Below are 23,377 nucleotides of genomic sequence, written 5' to 3' on the forward strand. Positions count from 1 at the left end.
AGTAGCTGAGGGACTTTAGAGGACCTAACTTAGCTTAGACTAGTCTAGAGTTGCTGAAGGACCTTAGCGGACCTAGCTTAGCTTATACTAGGCTAGAGTAGCTGAGGGACCTTAGAGGACCTAGCTTAGCTTAGCTTACCTTAGGCTAGAGTAGCTGAGGGACCTTACAGGACCTAGCTTAGCTTATACTAGGCTAGAGTAGCAAAGGGAGCTTAGAGGACCTAGCTTAGCTTATACTAGGCTAGAGTAGCTGAGGGACCCTTGAGGACCTAGCTTAGCTTAGCTTAGCTTAGGCTAGAGTAGCTGAGGGACCATAGAGGGCCTAGCTTAGCTTAGCTTAGCTTAGCTTAGCTTAGGCTAGACTAGCTGAGGGACCTTAGAGGACCTAGCTTAGCTTAGCTTAGTCTAGAGAACCAGAAGGACCTTAGAGGACCTAACTTAGCTTAGACTAGGCTAGAGTAGCTTAGGGACCTTAGAGGACCTAGCATAGTTTAGCTTAGTCTAGAGAAACAGAAGGACCTTAGAGTACCTAGCTTAGCTTAGACTAAGTTAGAGTAGCTGAGGGACCTTAGAGGACCTAGTTCAGCTTAGCTTAGGCTAGAGTAGCTGAGCGACCTTAGAGGACCTAGCTTAGCATAGCTTAGGCTAGAGTAGCTGAGGGACCTTAGAGTACCTACCTTAGCTTAGACTAGGCTAGAGTAGCTGAGGGACCTTAGAGGGCCTAGCTTAGCTTAGCTTAGGCTAGAGTACCTGAGGGACCTTAGAGGACCTAGCTTCGCTTAGCTTAGGCTAGAGTAGCTGAGGGTCCTTAGAGGACATAGCTTAGCTTAGCTTAGCTTAGGCTAGAGTAGCTGAGGGACCTTAGAGGACGTAGTTTAGCTTATCTTAGGCTAGAGTAGCTGAGGGACCTTAGAGGACCTAGCATAGATTAGCTTAGTCTAGAGAACCAGAAGGACCTTAGAGGACCGTGCTTAGCTTAGCTTAGGCTAGAGTAGCTGAGGGACCTTAGAGTACCTAGCTTAGCTTAGACTAGGCTAGAGTAGCTGAGGGACCTTAGAGGACCTAACTTAGCTTAGACTAGGCTAGAGTAGCTGAGGGACCTTAGAGGACCTAGCTTAGCTTACCTTAGCCTAGAGTAGCTGAGGGACCTTAGAGGACCTATCTTACCTTAGCTTAGCTTAGGCTAGAGTAGCTGAGGGACCTTAGAGGACCTAGCTTAGCTTAGACTAGGCTAGAGTAGCTGAGGGACCTCAGAGAACCTAGCTTAGCTTAGCTTAGGCTAGAGTAGCTGAGGGACCTTAGAGTACCTACCTTAGCTTAGACTAGGCTAGAGTAGCTGAGGGACCTTAGAGGACCTAGCTTAGCTTAGCTTAGGCTAGAGTAGCTGAGGGACCTTAGAGGACCTATCTTACCTTAGCTTAGCTTAGGCTAGAGTAGCTGAGAGACCTTAGAGTAACTACCTTATCTTAGACTAGGCTAGAGTAGCTGAGGGACCTTTGAGGACCTAGCTTAGCTTAGCTTAGGCTAGAGTAGCTGAGGGACCTTAGAGGACCTATCTTACCTTATCTTACCTTAGGCTAGACTAGCTGAGGGACCTTAGAGGACCTAGCTTAGCTTAGGCTAGAGTAGCTGAGGGACCTTAGAGGACCTAACTTACCTTAGACTAGGCTAGAGTACCTGAGGGACCTTAGAGGACCTAACTTAGCTTAGACTAGGCTAGAGTAGCTGAGGGTCCTTAGAGGACCTAACTTAGCTGAGACTAGGCTAGAGTAGCTGAGGGACCTTAGAGGACCTAGCTTAGCTTAGACTAGGCTAGAGTAGCTGAGGGTCCTTAGAGGACCTAACTTAGCTTAGACTAAGCTAGAGTAGCTGAGGGACCTTAGAGGACCTAGCTTAGCTTAGCTTAGCTTAGGCTGGAGTACCTGAGGGAACTTAGAGGACCTAGCTTAGCTTATACTAGGCTAGAGTAGCTGAGGGTCCTTAGAGGACCTAACTTAGCTGAGACTAGGCTAGAGTAGCTGAGAGACCTTAGAGGACCTAGCTTAGGTTAGACTAGGATAGAGTAGCTGAGGGACCTCAGAGAACCTAGCTTAGCTTAGCTTAGGCTAGAGTAGCTGAGGGACCTTAGAGGACCTAGCTTAGCTTAGCTTACCTTAGGCTAGAGTAGCTGAGGGACCTTACAGGACCTAGCTTAGCTTATACTAGGCTAGAGTGGCTGAGGGACCTTAGAGGACCTAGCTTAGCTTATACTAGGCTAGAGTAGCTGAGGGACCCTTGAGGACCTAGCTTAGCTTAGCTTAGCTTAGGCTAGAGTAGCTGAGGGACAATAGAGGGCCTAGCTTAGCTTAGCTTAGCTTAGCTTAGCTTAGCTTAGGCTAGACTAGCTGAGGAACCTTAGAGGACCTAGCTTAGCTTAGCTTAGTCTAGAGAACCAGAAGGACCTTAGAGGACCTAACTTAGCTTAGACTAGGCTAGAGTAGCTGAGGGACCTTAGAGGACCTAGCATAGTTTAGCTTAGTCTAGAGAAACAGAAGGACTTTAGAGTACCTAGCTTCGCTTAGACTAGGCTAGAGTAGCTGAGGGACCTTAGAGTACCTACCTTAGCTTAGACTAGGCTAGAGTAGCTGAGGGACCTTACAGGACCTAGCTTAGCTTATACTAGGCTAGAGTAGCTGAGGGACCTTAGAGGACCTAGCTTAGCTTATATTAGGCTAGAGTAGTTGAGGGACCCTTGAGGACCTAGCTTAGCTTAGCTTAGCTTAGCTTAGGCTAGAGTAGCTGAGGGACCCTTGAGGACCTAGCTTAGCTTAGCTTACCTTAGGCTAGCCTACCTGAGGGACCTTAGAGGACCTAACTTAGCTTCGACTAGGCTAGAGTAGCTGAGGGACCTTAGAGGACCTAGCATAGTTTAGCTTAGTCTAGAGAAACAGAAGGACCTTAGAGTACCTAGCTTAGCTTAGACTAGGCTAGAGTAGCTGCGGGACCTTAGAGGACGTAGTTTAGCTTATCTTAGGCTAGAGTAGAGGGACCTTAGAGGACCTAGCATAGATTAGCTGAGTCTAGAGAACCAGGAGGACCTTAGAGGACCTAGCTTAGCTTAGCTTAGGCTAGAGTAGCTGAGGGACCTTAGAGTACCTAGCTTAGCTTAGACTAGGCTAGAGTAGCTGAGGGACCTTAGAGGACCTAGCTTAGCTTAGCTTAGCCTAGAGTAGCTGAGGGACCTTAGAGCACCTATCTTACCTTAGCTTAGCTTAGGCTAGAGTAGCTGAGGGACCTTCGAGTATCTACCTTAGCTTAGACTAGGCTAGAGTAGCTGAGGGACCTTAGAAGACCTAGCATAGTTTAGCTTAGTCTAGAGAACCAGAAGGACCTTAGAGGACCTAACTTAGCTTAGACTAGGCTAGAGTAGCTGAGGGACCTTAGAGGACCTAGCTTAGCTTAGCTTAGCTTAGCTTAGCTTAGCTTAGCTTAGGCTAGAGTAGCTGAGGGAACCTCCAGTACCTAGCTTAGCTTAGACTAGGCTAGAGTAGCTGAGGGACTTTAGAGGACCTAACTTAGCTTAGACAAGGCTAGAGTTGCTGAGGGACCTTAGAGGACCTAGCTTAGCTTATACTAGGCTAGAGTAGCTGAGGGACCTTAGAGGACCTAGCTTAGCTTACTTACCTTAGGCTAGAGTATTTGAGGGACCTTACAGGACCTAGCTTAGCTTATACTAGGCTAGAGTAGCTGAGGGACCTTAGAGGACCTAGCTTAGCTTATACTAGGCTAGAGTAGCTGAGGGACCTTAGAGGACCTAGCTTAGCTTAGCTTAGTTTAGGCTAGAGTAGCTGAGGGACCATAGAGGGCCTAGCTTAGCTTAACTTAGCTTAGCTTAGCTTAGGCTAGAATAGCTGAGGGACCTAAGAGGACCTACCTTAGCTTAGACTAGGCTAGAGTAGCTGAGGGACCTCAGAGAACCTAGCTTAGCTTAGCTTAGGCTAGAGTAGCTGAGGGACCTTAGAGGACCTATCTTACCTTAGCTTAGCTTAGGCTAGAGTAGCTGAGGGACCTTAGAGTAACTACCTTAGCTTAGACTAGGATAGAGTAGCTTAGGGTTCTTAGAGGACCTATCTTACCTTATCTTACCTTAGGCTAGACTAGCTGAGGGACCTTAGAGGACCTAGCTTAGCTTAGCTTAGTCTAGAGAACCAGAAGGACCTTAGAGGACCTAACTTATCTTAGACTAGGCTAGAGTAGCTGAGGGACCTTAGAGGACCTAGCATAGTTTAGCTTAGTCTAGAGAACCAGAAGGACCTTAGAGTACCTACCTTAGCTTAGACTACGCTAGAGTAGCTGAGGGACCTTAGAGGACCTAGCTTAGCTTAGCTTAGGCTAGAGTACCTGAGGGAACCTAGAGTACCTAGCTTAGCTTAGACTAGGCTAGAGTAGCTGAGAGACTTTAGAGGACCTAGCTTAGCTTACCTTAGGCTAGAGTAGCTGAAGGACCTTACAGGACCTAGCTTAGCTTATACTAGGCTATAGTAGCTGAGGGACCTTAGAGGACCTAGCTTAGCTTAGCTTACCTTAGGCTAGAGTAGCTGAGGGACCTTACAGGACCTAGCTTAGCTTATACTAGGCTAGAGTAGCTGAGGGACCTTAGAGGACCTAGCTTAGCTTATACTAGGCTAGAGTAGCTGAGGGACCCTTGAGGACCTAGCTTAGCTTAGCTTAGCTTAGGCTAGAGTAGCTGAGGGACCAAGGGGGCCTAGCTTAGCTTAGCTTAGCTTAGCTTAGCTTAGCTTAGCTTAGCTTAGCTTAGCTTAGCTTAGGCTAGACTAGCTGAGTGACCTTAGAGGACCTAGCCTAGCTTAGCTTAGGGTAGAGTAGCTGAGGGACCTTAGAGGACCTATCTTACCTTATCTTACCTTAGACTAGACTAGCTGAGGGACCTTAGAGGACCTAGCTTAGCTTAGCTTAGTCTAGAGAACCAGAAGGTCCTTACAGGACCTAACTTTGCTTAGACTAGGCTAGAGTAGCTGAGGGACCTTAGAGGACCTAGCATAGTTTAGCTTAGTCTAGAGAACCAGAAGGACCTTAGAGGACCTAACTTAGCTTAGACTAGGCTAGAGTAGCTGAGGGACCTTACAGGACCTAGCTTAGCTTAGCTTAGCTTAGCTTAGCTTAGCTTAGCTTAGCTTAGCTTAGCTTAGCTTAGGCTAGAGTAGCTGAGGGACCTTAGAGTACCTAGCTTAGCTTAGACTAGTCTAGAGTAGCTGAGGGACCTTAGAGGACGTAGTTCAGCTTAGGTTAGGCTAGAGTAGCTGAGGGACCTTAGAGTACCTAGCTTAGCTTAGACTAGGCTAGAGTAGCTGAGGGACCTTAGAGGACCTATCTTACCTTATCTTACCTTAGGCTAGACTAGCTGAGGGACCTTAGAGGACCTAGCTTTGCTTAGCTTAGTCTAGAGAACTAGAAGGACCTTAGAGGACCTACCTTAGCTTAGACTAGGCTAGAGTAGCTGAGGGACCTTAGAGGACCTAGCATAGTTTAGCTTAGTCTAGAGAACCAGAAGGACCTTAGAGGACCTAACTTAGCTTAGACTAGGCTAGAGTAGCTGAGGGACCTTTGAGGACCTAGCTCAGCTTAGCTTAGCTTAGCTTAGGCTAGAGTAGCTGAGGGACCTTAGAGGACCTAACTTAGCTTAGACTAGTCTAGAGTAGCTGAGGGACCTCAGAGGACCTAACTTAGCGTAGACTAGGCTAGAGTAGCTGAGGGTCCTTAGAGGACCTAACTTAGCTGAGACTAGGCTAGAGTAGCTGAGGGACCTTAGAGGACCTATCTTACCTTATCTTACCTTAGGCTAGACTAGCTGAGGGACCTTAGAGGACCTAGCTTAGCTTAGCTTAGTCTAGAGAACCAGAAGGACCTTAGAGGACCTAACTTAGCTTAGACTAGGCTAGAGTAGCTGAGGGACCTTACAGGACTTGGCTTAGCTTAGCTTAGCTTAGCTTAGGCTAGAGTAGCTGAGGGACCTTAGAGTACCTAGCTTAGCTTAGACTAGGCTAGAGTAGCTGAGGGACCTTAGAGGACCTAGTTCAGCTTAGCTTACGCTAGAGTAGCTGAGGGACCTTAGAGTACCTACCTTAGCTTAGACTAGGCTAGAGTAGCTGAGGGATCTTAGAGGACCTAGCTTAGCTTAGCTTAGGCTAGAGTACCTGAGGGAACCTAGAGTACCTAGCTTAGTTTAGACTAGCCTAGAGTAGCTGAGAGACTTTAGAGGACCTAACTTAGTTTACCTTAGGCTAGAGTAGCTGTGGGACCTTACAGGACCTAGCTTAGCTTATACTAGGCTATAGTAGCTGAGGGACCTTACAGGACCTAGCTTAGCTTAGCTTACCTTAGGCTAGAGTAGCTGAGGGACCTTACAGGACCTAGCTTAGCTTATACTAGGCTAGACTAGCTGAGGGACCTTAGAGGACCTAGCTTAGCTTATACTAGGCTAGAGTAGCTGAGGGACTCTTGAGGACCTAGCTTAGCTTAGGCTAGAGTAGCTGAGGGACCGTAGAGGGCCTAGCTTAGCTTAGCTTAGCTTAGCTTAGCTTAGCTTAGCTTAGGCTAGACTAGCTGAGGGACCTTAGAGGACCTAGCCTAGCTTAGCTTAGGGTAGAGTAGCTGAGGGACCTTAGAGGACCTATCTTACCTTATCTTACCTTAGGCTAGACCAGCTGAGGGACCTTAGAGGACTTAGCTTAGCTTAGCTTAGTCTAGAGAACCAGAAGGTCCTTACAGGACCTAACTTAGTTTAGACTAGGCTAGAGTAGCTGAGGGACCTTAGAGGACCTAGCATAGTTTAGCTTAGTCTAGAGAACCAGAAGGACCTTAGAGGACCTAACTTAGCTTAGACTAGGCTAGAGTAGCTGAGGGACCTTACAGGACCTAGCTTAGCTTAGCTTAGCTTAGCTTAGCTTAGGCTAGAGTAGCTGAGGGACCTTAGAGTACCTAGCTTAGCTTATACTAGGCTAGAGTAGCTGAGGGACCTGAGAGGACGTAGTTCAGCTTAGCTTAGGCTAGAGTAGCTGAGGGACCTTAGAGTACCTAGCTTAGCTTAGACTAGGCTAGAGTAGCTGAGGGACCTTAGAGGACCTAGCTTAGCTTAGCTTAGCTTAGGCTAGAGTATCTGAGGGACCTTAGAGGACCTAGCTTAGCATACCTTAGGCTAGAGTAGCTGAGGAACCTTAGAGTACCTACCTTAGCTTAGACTAGGCTAGAGTAGCTGAGGGACCTTAGAGGTCCTAGCTTAGCTTAACTTAGGCTAGAGTAGCTCAGGGACCTTAGAGTACCTACCTTAACTTAGACTAGGCTAGAGTAGCTGAGGGACCTTCGAGGACCTAGCTTAGCTTAGCTTAGCTTAGGCTAGAGTACCTGAGGGACCTTAGAGGACCTAGCTTAGCTTAGCTTAGGCTAGAGTAGCTGAGGGACCTTAGAGGACGTAGCTTAGCTTATCTGAGGCTAGAGTAGCTGAGGGACCTTAGAGGACCTAGCATAGATTAGCTTAGTCTAGAGAACCAGAAGGACCTTAGAGGACCTAGCTTAGCTTAGCTTAGGCTAGAGTAGCTGAGGGACCTTAGAGTACCTACCTTAGCTTAGACTAGGCTAGAGTAGCTGAGGGACCTTAGAGGACATAGCTTAGCTTAGCTTAGGCTAGAGTAGCTGACGGTCCTTAGAGGACGTAGCTTAGCTTAGCTTAGCTTAGGCTAGAGTAGCTGAGGGACATTAGAGGACGTAGTTTAGCTTATCTTAGGCTAGAGTAGCTGAGGGACCTTAGAGGACCTAGCATAGATTAGCTTAGTCTAGAGAACCAGAAGGACCTTAGAGGACCTAGTTTAGCTTAGCTTAGGCTACAGTAGCTGAGGGACCTTAGAGTACCTAGCTTAGCTTAGACTAGGCTAGAGTAGCTGAGGGACCTTAGAGGACCTAACTTAGCTTAGACTAGGCTAGAGTAGCTGAGGGACCTTAGAGGACCTAGCTTAGCTTAGCTTAGCCTAGAGTAGCTGAGGGACCTTAGAGGACCTATCTTACTTTAGCTGAGCTTAGGCAAGAGTAGCTGAGGGACCTTCGAGTAACTACCTTAGCTTAGACTAGGCTAGAGTAGCTGAGGGACCTTAGAGGACCTAGCTTAGCTTAGCTTAGGCTAGAGTAGCTGAGGGACCTTAGAGGACCTATCTTACCTTATCTTACCTTAGGCTAGACTAGCTGAGGGACCTTAGAGGACCTAGCTTTGCTTAGCTTAGTCTAGAGAACTAGAAGGACCTTAGAGGACCTACCTTAGCTTAGACTAGGCTAGAGTAGCTGAGGGACCTTAGAGGACCTAGCATAGTTTAGCTTAGTCTAGAGAACCAGAAGGACCTTAGAGGACCTAACTTAGCTTAGACTAGGCTAGAGTAGCTGAGGGACCTTAGAGGACCAAGCTTAGCTTAGCTTAGGCTAGAGTAGCTGAGGGACCTTAGAGGACCTATCTTACCTTATCTTACCTTAGGCTAGACTAGCTGAGGGACCTTAGAGGACCTAGCTTAACTTAGCTTAGTCTAGAGAACTAGAAGGACCTTAGAGGACCTACCTTAGCTTAGACTAGGCTAGAGTAGCTGAGGGACCTTAGAGGATCTAGCTTAGTTCAGCTTAGTCTAGAGAACCAGAAGGACCTTAGAGGACCTAACTTAGCTTAGCTTAGGCTAGAGTACCTGAGGGACTTTATAGGACCTAGCGTAGCTTAGCTTACGTTAGGCTAGAGTAGCTGAGGGACCTTACAGGACCTAGCTTACCTTATACTAGGCTAGAGTAGCTGAGGGACCTTAGAGGACCTAGCTTAGCTTAGCTTACCTTAGGCTAGAGTAGCTGAGGGACCTTAGAGGACCTAGCTTAGCTTATACTAGGCTAGAGTAGCTGAGGGACCTTAGAGGATCTAGCTTAGTTTAGCTTAGTCTAGAGAACCAGAAGGACCTTAGAGGACCTAACTTAGCTTAGACTAGGCTAGAGTAGCTAAGGGACTTTGTAGGACCTAGCTTAGCTTAGCTTAGCTTAGCTTAGGTTAGAGTAGCTGAGGGACCTTACAGGACCTAGCTTAGCTTAGCTTAGTCTAGAGAACCAGAAGGACCTTAGAGGACCTAACTTAGCTTAGACTAGGCTAGAGTAGCTGAGGGACCTTAGAGGACCTAGCTTAGCTTAGCTTAGCCTAGAGTAGCTGAGGGACCTTAGAGGACCTATCTTACTTTAGCTGAGCTTAGGCAAGAGTAGCTGAGGGACCTTCGAGTAACTACCTTAGCTTAGACTAGGCTAGAGTAGCTGAGGGACCTTAGAGGACCTAGCTTAGCTTAGCTTAGGCTAGAGTAGCTGAGGGACCTTAGAGGACCTATCTTACCTTATCTTACCTTAGGCTAGAGTAGCTGAGGGTCCTTAGAGGACCTAACTTAGCTGAGACTAGGCTAGAGTAGCTGAGGGACCTTAGAGGACCTATCTTACCTTATCTTACCTTAGGCTAGACTAGCTGAGGGACCTTAGAGGACCTAGCTTAGCTTAGCTTAGTCTAGAGAACCAGAAGGACCTTAGAGGACCTAACTTAGCTTAGACTAGGCTAGAGTAGCTGAGGGACCTTACAGGACTTGGCTTAGCTTAGCTTAGCTTAGCTTAGGCTAGAGTAGCTGAGGGACCTTAGAGTACCTAGCTTAGCTTAGACTAGGCTAGAGTAGCTGAGGGACCTTAGAGGACCTAGTTCAGCTTAGCTTACGCTAGAGTAGCTGAGGGACCTTAGAGTACCTACCTTAGCTTAGACTAGGCTAGAGTAGCTGAGGGATCTTAGAGGACCTAGCTTAGCTTAGCTTAGGCTAGAGTACCTGAGGGAACCTAGAGTACCTAGCTTAGTTTAGACTAGCCTAGAGTAGCTGAGAGACTTTAGAGGACCTAACTTAGTTTACCTTAGGCTAGAGTAGCTGTGGGACCTTACAGGACCTAGCTTAGCTTATACTAGGCTATAGTAGCTGAGGGACCTTACAGGACCTAGCTTAGCTTAGCTTACCTTAGGCTAGAGTAGCTGAGGGACCTTACAGGACCTAGCTTAGCTTATACTAGGCTAGAGTAGCTGAGGGACCTTAGAGGACCTAGCTTAGCTTATACTAGGCTAGAGTAGCTGAGGGACTCTTGAGGACCTAGCTTAGCTTAGGCTAGAGTAGCTGAGGGACCGTAGAGGGCCTAGCTTAGCTTAGCTTAGCTTAGCTTAGCTTAGCTTAGCTTAGGCTAGACTAGCTGAGGGACCTTAGAGGACCTATCTTACCTTATCTTACCTTAGGCTAGACCAGCTGAGGGACCTTAGAGGACCTAGCTTAGCTTAGCTTAGTCTAGAGAACCAGAAGGTCCTTACAGGACCTAACTTAGTTTAGACTAGGCTAGAGTAGCTGAGGGACCTTAGAGGACCTAGCATAGTTTAGCTTAGTCTAGAGAACCAGAAGGACCTTAGAGGACCTAACTTAGCTTAGACTAGGCTAGAGTAGCTGAGGGACCTTACAGGACCTAGCTTAGCTTAGCTTAGCTTAGCTTAGCTTAGCTTAGCTTAGGCTAGAGTAGCTGAGGGACCTTAGAGTACCTAGCTTAGCTTATACTAGGCTAGAGTAGCTGAGGGACCTGAGAGGACGTATTTCAGCTTAGCTTAGGCTAGAGTAGCTGAGGGACCTTAGAGTACCTAGCTTAGCTTAGACTAGGCTAGAGTAGCTGAGGGACCTTAGAGGACCTAGCTTAGCTTAGCTTAGCTTAGGCTAGAGTATCTGAGGGAACTTAGAGGACCTAGCTTAGCATACCTTAGGCTAGAGTAGCTGAGGAACCTTAGAGTACCTACCTTAGCTTAGACTAGGCTAGAGTAGCTGAGGGACCTTAGAGGTCCTAGCTTAGCTTAACTTAGGCTAGAGTAGCTCAGGGACCTTAGAGTACCTACCTTAGCTTAGACTAGGCTAGAGTAGCTGAGGGACCTTCGAGGACCTAGCTTAGCTTAGCTTAGGCTAGAGTACCTGAGGGACCTTAGAGGACCTAGCTTAGCTTAGCTTAGGCTAGAGTAGCTGAGGGACCTTAGAGGACGTAGCTTAGCTTATCTGAGGCTAGAGTAGCTGAGGGACCTTAGAGGACCTAGCATAGATTAGCTTAGTCTAGAGAACCAGAAGGACCTTAGAGGACCTAGCTTAGCTTAGCTTAGGCTAGAGTAGCTGAGGGACCTTAGAGTACCTACCTTAGCTTAGACTAGGCTAGAGTAGCTGAGGGACCTTAGAGGACATAGCTTAGCTTAGCTTAGGCTAGAGTAGCTGACGGTCCTTAGAGGACGTAGCTTAGCTTAGCTTAGCTTAGGCTAGAGTAGCTGAGGGACCTTAGAGGACGTAGTTTAGCTTATCTTAGGCTAGAGTAGCTGAGGGACCTTAGAGGACCTAGCATAGATTAGCTTAGTCTAGAGAACCAGAAGGACCTTAGAGGACCTAGCTTAGCTTAGCTTAGGCTACAGTAGCTGAGGGACCTTAGAGTACCTAGCTTAGCTTAGACTAGGCTAGAGTAGCTGAGGGACCTTAGAGGACCTAACTTAGCTTAGACTAGGCTAGAGTAGCTGAGGGACCTTAGAGTACCTACCTTAGCTTAGACTAGGCTAGAGTAGCTGAGGGACCTTAGAGGACATAGCTTAGCTTAGCTTAGGCTAGAGTAGCTGACGGTCCTTAGAGGACGTAGCTTAGCTTAGCTTAGCTTAGGCGAGAGTAGCTGAGGGACCTTAGAGGACGTAGTTTAGCTTATCTTAGGCTAGAGTAGCTGAGGGACCTTAGAGGACCTAGCATAGATTAGCTTAGTCTAGAGAACCAGAAGGACCTTAGAGGACCTAGCTTAGCTTAGCTTAGGCTACAGTAGCTGAGGGACCTTTGAGTACCTAGCTTAGCTTAGACTAGGCTAGAGTAGCTGAGGGACCTTAGAGGACCTAACTTAGCTTAGACTAGGCTAGAGTAGCTGAGGGACCTTAGAGGACCTAGCTTAGCTTAGCTTAGCCTAGAGTAGCTGAGGGACCTTAGAGGACCTATCTTACTTTAGCTGAGCTTAGGCAAGAGTAGCTGAGGGACCTTCGAGTAACTACCTTAGCTTAGACTAGGCTAGAGTAGCTGAGGGACTTTAGAGGACCTAGCTTAGCTTAGCTTAGGCTAGAGTAGCTGAGGGACCTTAGAGGACCTATCTTACCTTATCTTACCTTAGGCTAGACTAGCTGAGGGACCTTAGAGGACCTAGCTTTGCTTAGCTTAGTCTAGAGAACTAGAAGGACCTTAGAGGACCTACCTTAGCTTAGACTAGGCTAGAGTAGCTGAGGGACCTTAGAGGACCTAGCATAGTTTAGCTTAGTCTAGAGAACCAGAAGGACCTTAGAGGACCTAACTTAGCTTAGACTAGGCTAGAGTAGCTGAGGGACCTTAGAGGACCAAGCTTAGCTTAGCTTAGGCTAGAGTAGCTGAGGGACCTTAGAGGACCTATCTTACCTTATCTTACCTTAGGCTAGAGTAGCTGAGGGACCTTAGAGGACCTAGCTTAACTTAGCTTAGTCTAGAGAACTAGAAGGACCTTAGAGGACCTACCTTAGCTTAGTCTAGGCTAGAGTAGCTGAGGGACCTTAGAGGATCTAGCTTAGTTCAGCTTAGTCTAGAGAACCAGAAGGACCTTAGAGGACCTAACTTAGCTTAGCTTAGGCTAGAGTACCTGAGGGACTTTATAGGACCTAGCTTAGCTTAGCTTACGTTAGGCTAGAGTAGCTGAGGGACCTTACAGGACCTAGCTTACCTTATACTAGGCTAGAGTAGCTGAGGGACCTTAGAGGACCTAGCTTAGCTTAGCTTACCTTAGGCTAGAGTAGCTGAGGGACCTTAGAGGACCTAGCTTAGCTTATACTAGGCTAGAGTAGCTGAGGGACCTTAGAGGATCTAGCTTAGTTTAGCTTAGTCTAGAGAACCAGAAGGACCTTAGAGGACCTAACTTAGCTTAGACTAGGCTAGAGTAGCTAAGGGACTTTATAGGACCTAGCTTAGCTTAGCTTAGCTTAGCTTAGGTTAGAGTAGCTGAGGGACCTTACAGGACCTAGCTTAGCTTAGCTTAGTCTAGAGAACCAGAAGGACCTTAGAGGACCTAACTTAGCTTAGACTAGGCTAGCGTAGCTGAGGGACCTTAGAGGACCTAATTCAGCTTAGCTTAGGCTAGACTAACTGAGGGACCTTAGAGTACCTACGTTAGCTTAGACTACGCTAGAGTAGCTGAGGGACCTTAGAGACCTAGCTTAGCTTAGCTTAGGCTAGAGTAGCTGAGGGACCTTAGAGCACCTAGCTTAGCATACCTTAGGCTAGAGTAGCTGAGGGACCTTAGAGGACCTAGCATAGTTTAGCTTAGTCTAGAGAAACAGAAGGACCTTAGAGTACCTAGCTTAGCTTAGACTAGGCTAGAGTAGCTGAGGGACCTTAGAGGACCTAATTCAGCTTAGCTTAGGCTAGACTAACTGAGGGACCTTAGAGTGCCTACCTTAGCTTAGACTAGGCTAGAGTAGCTGAGGGACCTTAGAGGACCTAGCTTAGCTTAGCTTAGGCTAGAGTAGCTGAGGGTCCTTAGAGGATGTAGCTTAGCTTAGCTTAGCTTAGGCTAGAGTAGCTGAGGGACCTTAGAGGACCTAACATAGATTAGCTTAGTCTAGAGAACCAGAAGGACCTTAGAGGACCTAGCTTAGCTTAGCTTAGGCTACAGTAGCTGAGGGACCTTAGAGTACCTAGCTTAGCTTAGACTAGGCTAGAGTAGCTGAGGGACCTTTGAGTAACTACCTTAGCTTAGACTAGGCTAGAGTAGCTGAGGGACCTTAGAGGACCTAGCTTAGCTTAGCTTAGGCTAGAGTAGCTGAGGGACCTTAGAGGACCTATCTTACCTTATCTTACCTTAGGCTAGACTAGCTGAGGGACCTTAGAGGACCTAGCTTTGCTTAGCTTAGTCTAGAGAACCAGAAGGACCTTAGAGGACCTAACTTAGCTTAGACTAGGCTAGAGTAGCTAAGGGACTTTATAGGACCTAGCTTAGCTTAGCTTAGCTTAGCTTAGGTTAGAGTAGCTGAGGGACCTTACAGGACCTAGCTTAGCTTAGCTTAGTCTAGAGAACCAGAAGGACCTTAGAGGACCTAACTTAGCTTAGACTAGGCTAGCGTAGCTGAGGGACCTTAGAGGACCTAATTCAGCTTAGCTTAGGCTAGACTAACTGAGGGACCTTAGAGTACCTACGTTAGCTTAGACTACGCTAGAGTAGCTGAGGGACCTTAGAGACCTAGCTTAGCTTAGCTTAGGCTAGAGTAGCTGAGGGACCTTAGAGCACCTAGCTTAGCATACCTTAGGCTAGAGTAGCTGAGGGACCTTAGAGGACCTAGCATAGTTTAGCTTAGTCTAGAGAAACAGAAGGACCTTAGAGTACCTAGCTTAGCTTAGACTAGGCTAGAGTAGCTGAGGGACCTTAGAGGACCTAATTCAGCTTAGCTTAGGCTAGACTAACTGAGGGACCTTAGAGTACCTACCTTAGCTTAGACTAGGCTAGAGTAGCTGAGGGACCTTAGAGGACCTAGCTTAGCTTAGCTTAGGCTAGAGTAGCTGAGGGTCCTTAGAGGATGTAGCTTAGCTTAGCTTAGCTTAGGCTAGAGTAGCTGAGGGACCTTAGAGGACCTAACATAGATTAGCTTAGTCTAGAGAACCAGAAGGACCTTAGAGGACCTAGCTTAGCTTAGCTTAGGCTACAGTAGCTGAGGGACCTTAGAGTACCTAGCTTAGCTTAGACTAGGCTAGAGTAGCTGAGGGACCTTTGAGTAACTACCTTAGCTTAGACTAGGCTAGAGTAGCTGAGGGACCTTAGAGGACCTAGCTTAGCTTAGCTTAGGCTAGAGTAGCTGAGGGACCTTAGAGGACCTATCTTACCTTATCTTACCTTAGGCTAGACTAGCTGAGGGACCTTAGAGGACCTAGCTTTGCTTAGCTTAGTCTAGAGAACTAGAAGGACCTTAGAGGACCTACCTTAGCTTAGACTAGGCTAGAGTAGCTGAGGGACCTTAGAGGACCTAGCATAGTTTAGCTTAGTCTAGAGAACCAGAAGGACCTTAGAGGACCTAACTTAGCTTAGACTAGGCTAGAGTAGCTGAGGGATCTTAGAGGACCTAGCTTACCTTAGCTTAGCTTAGCTTAGGCTAGAGTAGCTGAGGGACCTTAGAGGACCTAACTTAGCTTAGACTAGGCTAGAGTAGCTGAAGGACCTTAGAGGACCTAACTTAGCTTAGACTAGGCGAGAGTAGCTGAGGGTCCTTAGAGGACCTAACTTAGCTGAGACTAGGCTAGAGTAGCTGAGGGACCTTAGAGAACCTATCTTACCTTATCTTACCTTAGGCTAGACTAGCTGAGGGACCTAAGAGGACCTAGCTTAGCTTAGCTTAATCTAGAGAACCAGAAGGACCTTAGAGGACCTAACTTAGCTTAGACTAGGCTAGAGTAGCTAAGGGACCTTACAGGACTTGGCTTAGCTTAGCTTAGCTTAGCTTAGGCTAGAGTAGCTGAGGGACCTTAGAGTACCTAGCTTAGCTTAGACTAGGCTAGAGTAGCTGAGGGACCTTAGAGGAACTAGTTCAGCTTAGCTTACGCTAGAGTAGCTGAGGGACCTTAGAGTACCTACCTTAGCTTAGACTACGCTAGAGTAGCTGAGGGACCTTAGAGGACCTAGCTTAGCTTAGCTTAGGCTAGAGTACCTGAGGGAACCTAGAGTACCTAGCTTAGCTTAGACTAGGCTAGAGTAGCTGAGAGACTTTAGAGGACCTAGCTTAGCTTACCTTAGGCTAGAGTAGCTGAAGGACCTTACAGGACCTAGCTTAGCTTATACTAGGCTATAGTAGCTGAGGGACCTTAGAGGACCTAGCTTAGCTTATACTAGGCTAGAGTAGCTGAGGGACCCTTGAGGACCTAGCTTAGCTTAGCTTAGCTTAGGCTAGAGTAGCTGAGGGACCAAGGGGGCCTAGGTTAGCTTAGCTTAGCTTAGCTTAGCTTAGCTTAGCTTAGCTTAGCTTAGCTTAGCTTAGCTTAGCTTAGCTTAGCTTAGCTTAGCTTAGGCTAGACTAGCTGAGTGACCTTAGAGGACCTAGCCTAGCTTAGCTTAGGGTAGAGTAGCTGAGGGACCTTAGAGGACCTATCTTACCTTATCTTACCTTAGACTAGACTAGCTGAGGGACCTTAGAGGACCTAGCTTAGCTTAGCTTAGTCTAGAGAACCAGAAGGTCCTTACAGGACCTAACTTTGCTTATACTAGGCTAGAGTAGCTGAGGGACCTTAGAGGACCTAGCATAGTTTAGCTTAGTCTAGAGAACCAGAAGGACCTTAGAGGACCTAACTTAGCTTAGACTAGGCTAGAGTAGCTGAGGGACCTTACAGGACCTAGCTTAGCTTAGCTTAGCTTAGCTTAGGCTAGAGTAGCTGAGGGACCTTAGAGGACGTAGTTCAGCTTAGGTTAGGCTAGAGTAGCTGAGGGACCTTAGAGGACGTAGTTCAGCTTAGGTTAGGCTAGAGTAGCTGAGGGACCTTAGAGTACCTACCTTAGCTTAGACTAGGCTAGAGTAGCTGAGGGATCTTAGAGGACCTAGCTTAGCTTAGCTTAGGCTAGAGTACCTGAGGGAACCTAGAGTACCTAGCTTAGTTTAGACTAGCCTAGAGTAGCTGAGAGACTTTAGAGGACCTAACTTAGTTTACCTTAGGCTAGAGTAGCTGTGGGACCTTACAGGACCTAGCTTAGCTTATACTAGGCTATAGTAGCTGAGGGACCTTACAGGACCTAGCTTAGCTTAGCTTACCTTAGGCTAGAGTAGCTGAGGGACCTTACAGGACCTAGCTTAGCTTATACTAGGCTAGAGTAGCTGAGGGACCTTAGAGGACCTAGCTTAGCTTATACTAGGCTAGAGTAGCTGAGGGACTCTTGAGGACCTAGCTTAGCTTAGGCTAGAGTAGCTGAGGGACCGTAGAGGGCCTAGCTTAGCTTAGCTTAGCTTAGCTTAGCTTAGCTTAGGCTAGACTAGCTGAGGGACCTTAGAGGACCTATCTTACCTTATCTTACCTTAGGCTAGACCAGCTGAGGGACCTTAGAGGACCTAGCTTAGCTTAGCTTAGTCTAGAGAACCAGAAGGTCCTTACAGGACCTAACTTAGTTTAGACTAGGCTAGAGTAGCTGAGGGACCTTAGAGGACCTAGCATAGTTTAGCTTAGTCTAGAGAACCAGAAGGACCTTAGAGGACCTAACTTAGCTTAGACTAGGCTAGAGTAGCTGAGGGACCTTACAGGACCTAGCTTAGCTTAGCTTAGCTTAGCTTAGCTTAGGCTAGAGTAGCTGAGGGACCTTAGAGTACCTAGCTTAGCTTATACTAGGCTAGAGTAGCTGAGGGACCTGAGAGGACGTAGTTCAGCTTAGCTTAGGCTAGAGTAGCTGAGGGACCTTAGAGTACCTAGCTTAGCTTAGACTAGGCTAGAGTAGCTGAGGGACCTTAGAGGACCTAGCTTAGCTTAGCTTATCTTAGGCTAGAGTATCTGAGGGAACTTAGAGGACCTAGCTTAGCATACCTTAGGCTAGAGTAGCTGAGGAACCTTAGAGTACCTACCTTATCTTAGACTAGGCTAGAGTAGCTGAGGGACCTTAGAGGTCCTAGCTTAGCTTAACTTAGGCTAGAGTAGCTCAGGGACCTTAGAGTACCTACCTTAGCTTAGACTAGGCTAGAGTAGCTGAGGGACCTTCGAGGACCTAGCTTAGCTTAGCTTAGGCTAGAGTACCTGAGGGACCTTAGAGGACCTAGCTTAGCTTAGCTTAGGCTAGAGTAGCTGAGGGACCTTAGAGGACGTAGCTTAGCTTATCTGAGGCTAGAGTAGCTGAGGGACCTTAGAGGACCTAGCATAGATTAGCTTAGTCTAGAGAACCAGAAGGACCTTAGAGGACCTAGCTTAGCTTAGCTTAGGCTAGAGTAGCTGAGGGACCTTAGAGTACCTACCTTAGCTTAGACTAGGCTAGAGTAGCTGAGGGACCTTAGAGGACATAGCTTAGCTTAGCTTAGGCTAGAGTAGCTGACGGTCCTTAGAGGACGTAGCTTAGCTTAGCTTAGCTTAGGCTAGAGTAGCTGAGGGACCTTAGAGGACGTAGTTTAGCTTATCTTAGGCTAGAGTAGCTGAGGGACCTTAGAGGACCTAGCATAGATTAGCTTAGTCTAGAGAACCAGAAGGACCTTAGAGGACCTAGCTTAGCTTAGCTTAGGCTACAGTAGCTGAGGGACCTTAGAGTACCTAGCTTAGCTTAGACTAGGCTAGAGTAGCTGAGGGACCTTAGAGGACCTAACTTAGCTTAGACTAGGCTAGAGTAGCTGAGGGACCTTAGAGTACCTACCTTAGCTTAGACTAGGCTAGAGTAGCTGAGGGACCTTAGAGGACATAGCTTAGCTTAGCTTAGGCTAGAGTAGCTGACGGTCCTTAGAGGACGTAGCTTAGCTTAGCTTAGCTTAGGCGAGAGTAGCTGAGGGACCTTAGAGGACGTAGTTTAGCTTATCTTAGGCTAGAGTAGCTGAGGGACCTTAGAGGACCTAGCATAGATTAGCTTAGTCTAGAGAACCAGAAGGACCTTAGAGGACCTAGCTTAGCTTAGCTTAGGCTACAGTAGCTGAGGGACCTTTGAGTACCTAGCTTAGCTTAGACTAGGCTAGAGTAGCTGAGGGACCTTAGAGGACCTAACTTAGCTTAGACTAGGCTAGAGTAGCTGAGGGACCTTAGAGGACCTAGCTTAGCTTAGCTTAGCCTAGAGTAGCTGAGGGACCTTAGAGGACCTATCTTACTTTAGCTGAGCTTAGGCAAGAGTAGCTGAGGGACCTTCAAGTAACTACCTTAGCTTAGACTAGGCTAGAGTAGCTGAGGGACTTTAGAGGACCTAGCTTAGCTTAGCTTAGGCTAGAGTAGCTGAGGGACCTTAGAGGACCTATCTTACCTTATCTTACCTTAGGCTAGACTAGCTGAGGGACCTTAGAGGACCTAGCTTTGCTTAGCTTAGTCTAGAGAACTAGAAGGACCTTAGAGGACCTACCTTAGCTTAGACTAGGCTAGAGTAGCTGAGGGACCTTAGAGGACCTAGCATAGTTTAGCTTAGTCTAGAGAACCAGAAGGACCTTAGAGGACCTAACTTAGCTTAGACTAGGCTAGAGTAGCTGAGGGACCTTAGAGGACCAAGCTTAGCTTAGCTTAGGCTAGAGTAGCTGAGGGACCTTAGAGGACCTATCTTACCTTATCTTACCTTAGGCTAGAGTAGCTGAGGGACCTTAGAGGACCTAGCTTAACTTAGCTTAGTCTAGAGAACTAGAAGGACCTTAGAGGACCTACCTTAGCTTAGTCTAGGCTAGAGTAGCTGAGGGACCTTAGAGGATCTAGCTTAGTTCAGCTTAGTCTAGAGAACCAGAAGGACCTTAGAGGACCTAACTTAGCTTAGCTTAGGCTAGAGTACCTGAGGGACTTTATAGGACCTAGCTTAGCTTAGCTTACGTTAGGCTAGAGTAGCTGAGGGACCTTACAGGACCTAGCTTACCTTATACTAGGCTAGAGTAGCTGAGGGACCTTAGAGGACCTAGCTTAGCTTAGCTTACCTTAGGCTAGAGTAGCTGAGGGACCTTAGAGGACCTAGCTTAGCTTATACTAGGCTAGAGTAGCTGAGGGACCTTAGAGGATCTAGCTTAGTTTAGCTTAGTCTAGAGAACCAGAAGGACCTTAGAGGACCTAACTTAGCTTAGACTAGGCTAGAGTAGCTAAGGGACTTTATAGGACCTAGCTTAGCTTAGCTTAGCTTAGCTTAGGTTAGAGTAGCTGAGGGACCTTACAGGACCTAGCTTAGCTTAGCTTAGTCTAGAGAACCAGAAGGACCTTAGAGGACCTAACTTAGCTTAGACTAGGCTAGCGTAGCTGAGGGACCTTAGAGGACCTAATTCAGCTTAGCTTAGGCTAGACTAACTGAGGGACCTTAGAGTACCTACGTTAGCTTAGACTACGCTAGAGTAGCTGAGGGACCTTAGAGACCTAGCTTAGCTTAGCTTAGGCTAGAGTAGCTGAGGGACCTTAGAGCACCTAGCTTAGCATACCTTAGGCTAGAGTAGCTGAGGGACCTTAGAGGACCTAGCATAGTTTAGCTTAGTCTAGAGAAACAGAAGGACCTTAGAGTACCTAGCTTAGCTTAGACTAGGCTAGAGTAGCTGAGGGACCTTAGAGGACCTAATTCAGCTTAGCTTAGGCTAGACTAACTGAGGGACCTTAGAGTACCTACCTTAGCTTAGACTAGGCTAGAGTAGCTGAGGGACCTTAGAGGACCTAGCTTAGCTTAGCTTAGGCTAGAGTAGCTGAGGGTCCTTAGAGGATGTAGCTTAGCTTAGCTTAGCTTAGGCTAGAGTAGCTGAGGGACCTTAGAGGACCTAACATAGATTAGCTTAGTCTAGAGAACCAGAAGGACCTTAGAGGACCTAGCTTAGCTTAGCTTAGGCTACAGTAGCTGAGGGACCTTAGAGTACCTAGCTTAGCTTAGACTAGGCTAGAGTAGCTGAGGGACCTTTGAGTAACTACCTTAGCTTAGACTAGGCTAGAGTAGCTGAGGGACCTTAGAGGACCTAGCTTAGCTTAGCTTAGGCTAGAGTAGCTGAGGGACCTTAGAGGACCTATCTTACCTTATCTTACCTTAGGCTAGACTAGCTGAGGGACCTTAGAGGACCTAGCTTTGCTTAGCTTAGTCTAGAGAACCAGAAGGACCTTAGAGGACCTAACTTAGCTTAGACTAGGCTAGAGTAGCTAAGGGACTTTATAGGACCTAGCTTAGCTTAGCTTAGCTTAGCTTAGGTTAGAGTAGCTGAGGGACCTTACAGGACCTAGCTTAGCTTAGCTTAGTCTAGAGAACCAGAAGGACCTTAGAGGACCTAACTTAGCTTAGACTAGGCTAGCGTAGCTGAGGGACCTTAGAGGACCTAATTCAGCTTAGCTTAGGCTAGACTAACTGAGGGACCTTAGAGTACCTACGTTAGCTTAGACTACGCTAGAGTAGCTGAGGGACCTTAGAGACCTAGCTTAGCTTAGCTTAGGCTAGAGTAGCTGAGGGACCTTAGAGCACCTAGCTTAGCATACCTTAGGCTAGAGTAGCTGAGGGACCTTAGAGGACCTAGCATAGTTTAGCTTAGTCTAGAGAAACAGAAGGACCTTAGAGTACCTAGCTTAGCTTAGACTAGGCTAGAGTAGCTGAGGGACCTTAGAGGACCTAATTCAGCTTAGCTTAGGCTAGACTAACTGAGGGACCTTAGAGTACCTACCTTAGCTTAGACTAGGCTAGAGTAGCTGAGGGACCTTAGAGGACCTAGCTTAGCTTAGCTTAGGCTAGAGTAGCTGAGGGTCCTTAGAGGATGTAGCTTAGCTTAGCTTAGCTTAGGCTAGAGTAGCTGAGGGACCTTAGAGGACCTAACATAGATTAGCTTAGTCTAGAGAACCAGAAGGACCTTAGAGGACCTAGCTTAGCTTAGCTTAGGCTACAGTAGCTGAGGGACCTTAGAGTACCTAGCTTAGCTTAGACTAGGCTAGAGTAGCTGAGGGACCTTTGAGTAACTACCTTAGCTTAGACTAGGCTAGAGTAGCTGAGGGACCTTAGAGGACCTAGCTTAGCTTAGCTTAGGCTAGAGTAGCTGAGGGACCTTAGAGGACCTATCTTACCTTATCTTACCTTAGGCTAGACTAGCTGAGGGACCTTAGAGGACCTAGCTTTGCTTAGCTTAGTCTAGAGAACTAGAAGGACCTTAGAGGACCTACCTTAGCTTAGACTAGGCTAGAGTAGCTGAGGGACCTTAGAGGACCTAGCATAGTTTAGCTTAGTCTAGAGAACCAGAAGGACCTTAGAGGACCTAACTTAGCTTAGACTAGGCTAGAGTAGCTGAGGGATCTTAGAGGACCTAGCTTACCTTAGCTTAGCTTATCTTAGGCTAGAGTAGCTGAGGGACCTTAGAGGACCTAACTTAGCTTAGACTAGGCTAGAGTAGCTGAAGGACCTTAGAGGACCTAACTTAGCTTAGACTAGGCGAGAGTAGCTGAGGGTCCTTAGAGGACCTAACTTAGCTGAGACTAGGCTAGAGTAGCTGAGGGACCTTAGAGAACCTATCTTACCTTATCTTACCTTAGGCTAGACTAGCTGAGGGACCTAAGAGGACCTAGCTTAGCTTAGCTTAATCTAGAGAACCAGAAGGACCTTAGAGGACCTAACTTAGCTTAGACTAGGCTAGAGTAGCTAAGGGACCTTACAGGACTTGGCTTAGCTTAGCTTAGCTTAGCTTAGGCTAGAGTAGCTGAGGGACCTTAGAGTACCTAGCTTAGCTTAGACTAGGCTAGAGTAGCTGAGGGACCTTAGAGGAACTAGTTCAGCTTAGCTTACGCTAGAGTAGCTGAGGGACCTTAGAGTACCTACCTTAGCTTAGACTACGCTAGAGTAGCTGAGGGACCTTAGAGGACCTAGCTTAGCTTAGCTTAGGCTAGAGTACCTGAGGGAACCTAGAGTACCTAGCTTAGCTTAGACTAGGCTAGAGTAGCTGAGAGACTTTAGAGGACCTAGCTTAGCTTACCTTAGGCTAGAGTAGCTGAAGGACCTTACAGGACCTAGCTTAGCTTATACTAGGCTATAGTAGCTGAGGGACCTTAGAGGACCTAGCTTAGCTTAGCTTACCTTAGGCTAGAGTAGCTGAGGGACCTTACAGGACCTAGCTTAGCTTATACTAGGCTAGAGTAGCTGAGGGACCTTAGAGGACCTAGCTTAGCTTATACTAGGCTAGAGTAGCTGAGGGACCCTTGAGGACCTAGCTTAGCTTAGCTTAGCTTAGGCTAGAGTAGCTGAGGGACCAAGGGGGCCTAGGTTAGCTTAGCTTAGCTTAGCTTAGCTTAGCTTAGCTTAGCTTAGCTTAGCTTAGCTTAGCTTAGCTTAGCTTAGCTTAGCTTAGCTTAGCTTAGCTTAGCTTAGCTTAGCTTAGGCTAGACTAGCTGAGTGACCTTAGAGGACCTAGCCTAGCTTAGCTTAGGGTAGAGTAGCTGAGGGACCTTAGAGGACCTATCTTACCTTATCTTACCTTAGACTAGACTAGCTGAGGGACCTTAGAGGACCTAGCTTAGCTTAGCTTAGTCTAGAGAACCAGAAGGTCCTTACAGGACCTAACTTTGCTTATACTAGGCTAGAGTAGCTGAGGGACCTTAGAGGACCTAGCATAGTTTAGCTTAGTCTAGAGAACCAGAAGGACCTTAGAGGACCTAACTTAGCTTAGACTAGGCTA

Source organism: Myotis daubentonii, chromosome 21 (genome assembly GCF_963259705.1).
Source record: "Myotis daubentonii chromosome 21, mMyoDau2.1, whole genome shotgun sequence".
NCBI classification, from domain to species: Eukaryota; Metazoa; Chordata; class Mammalia; order Chiroptera; family Vespertilionidae; genus Myotis; species Myotis daubentonii.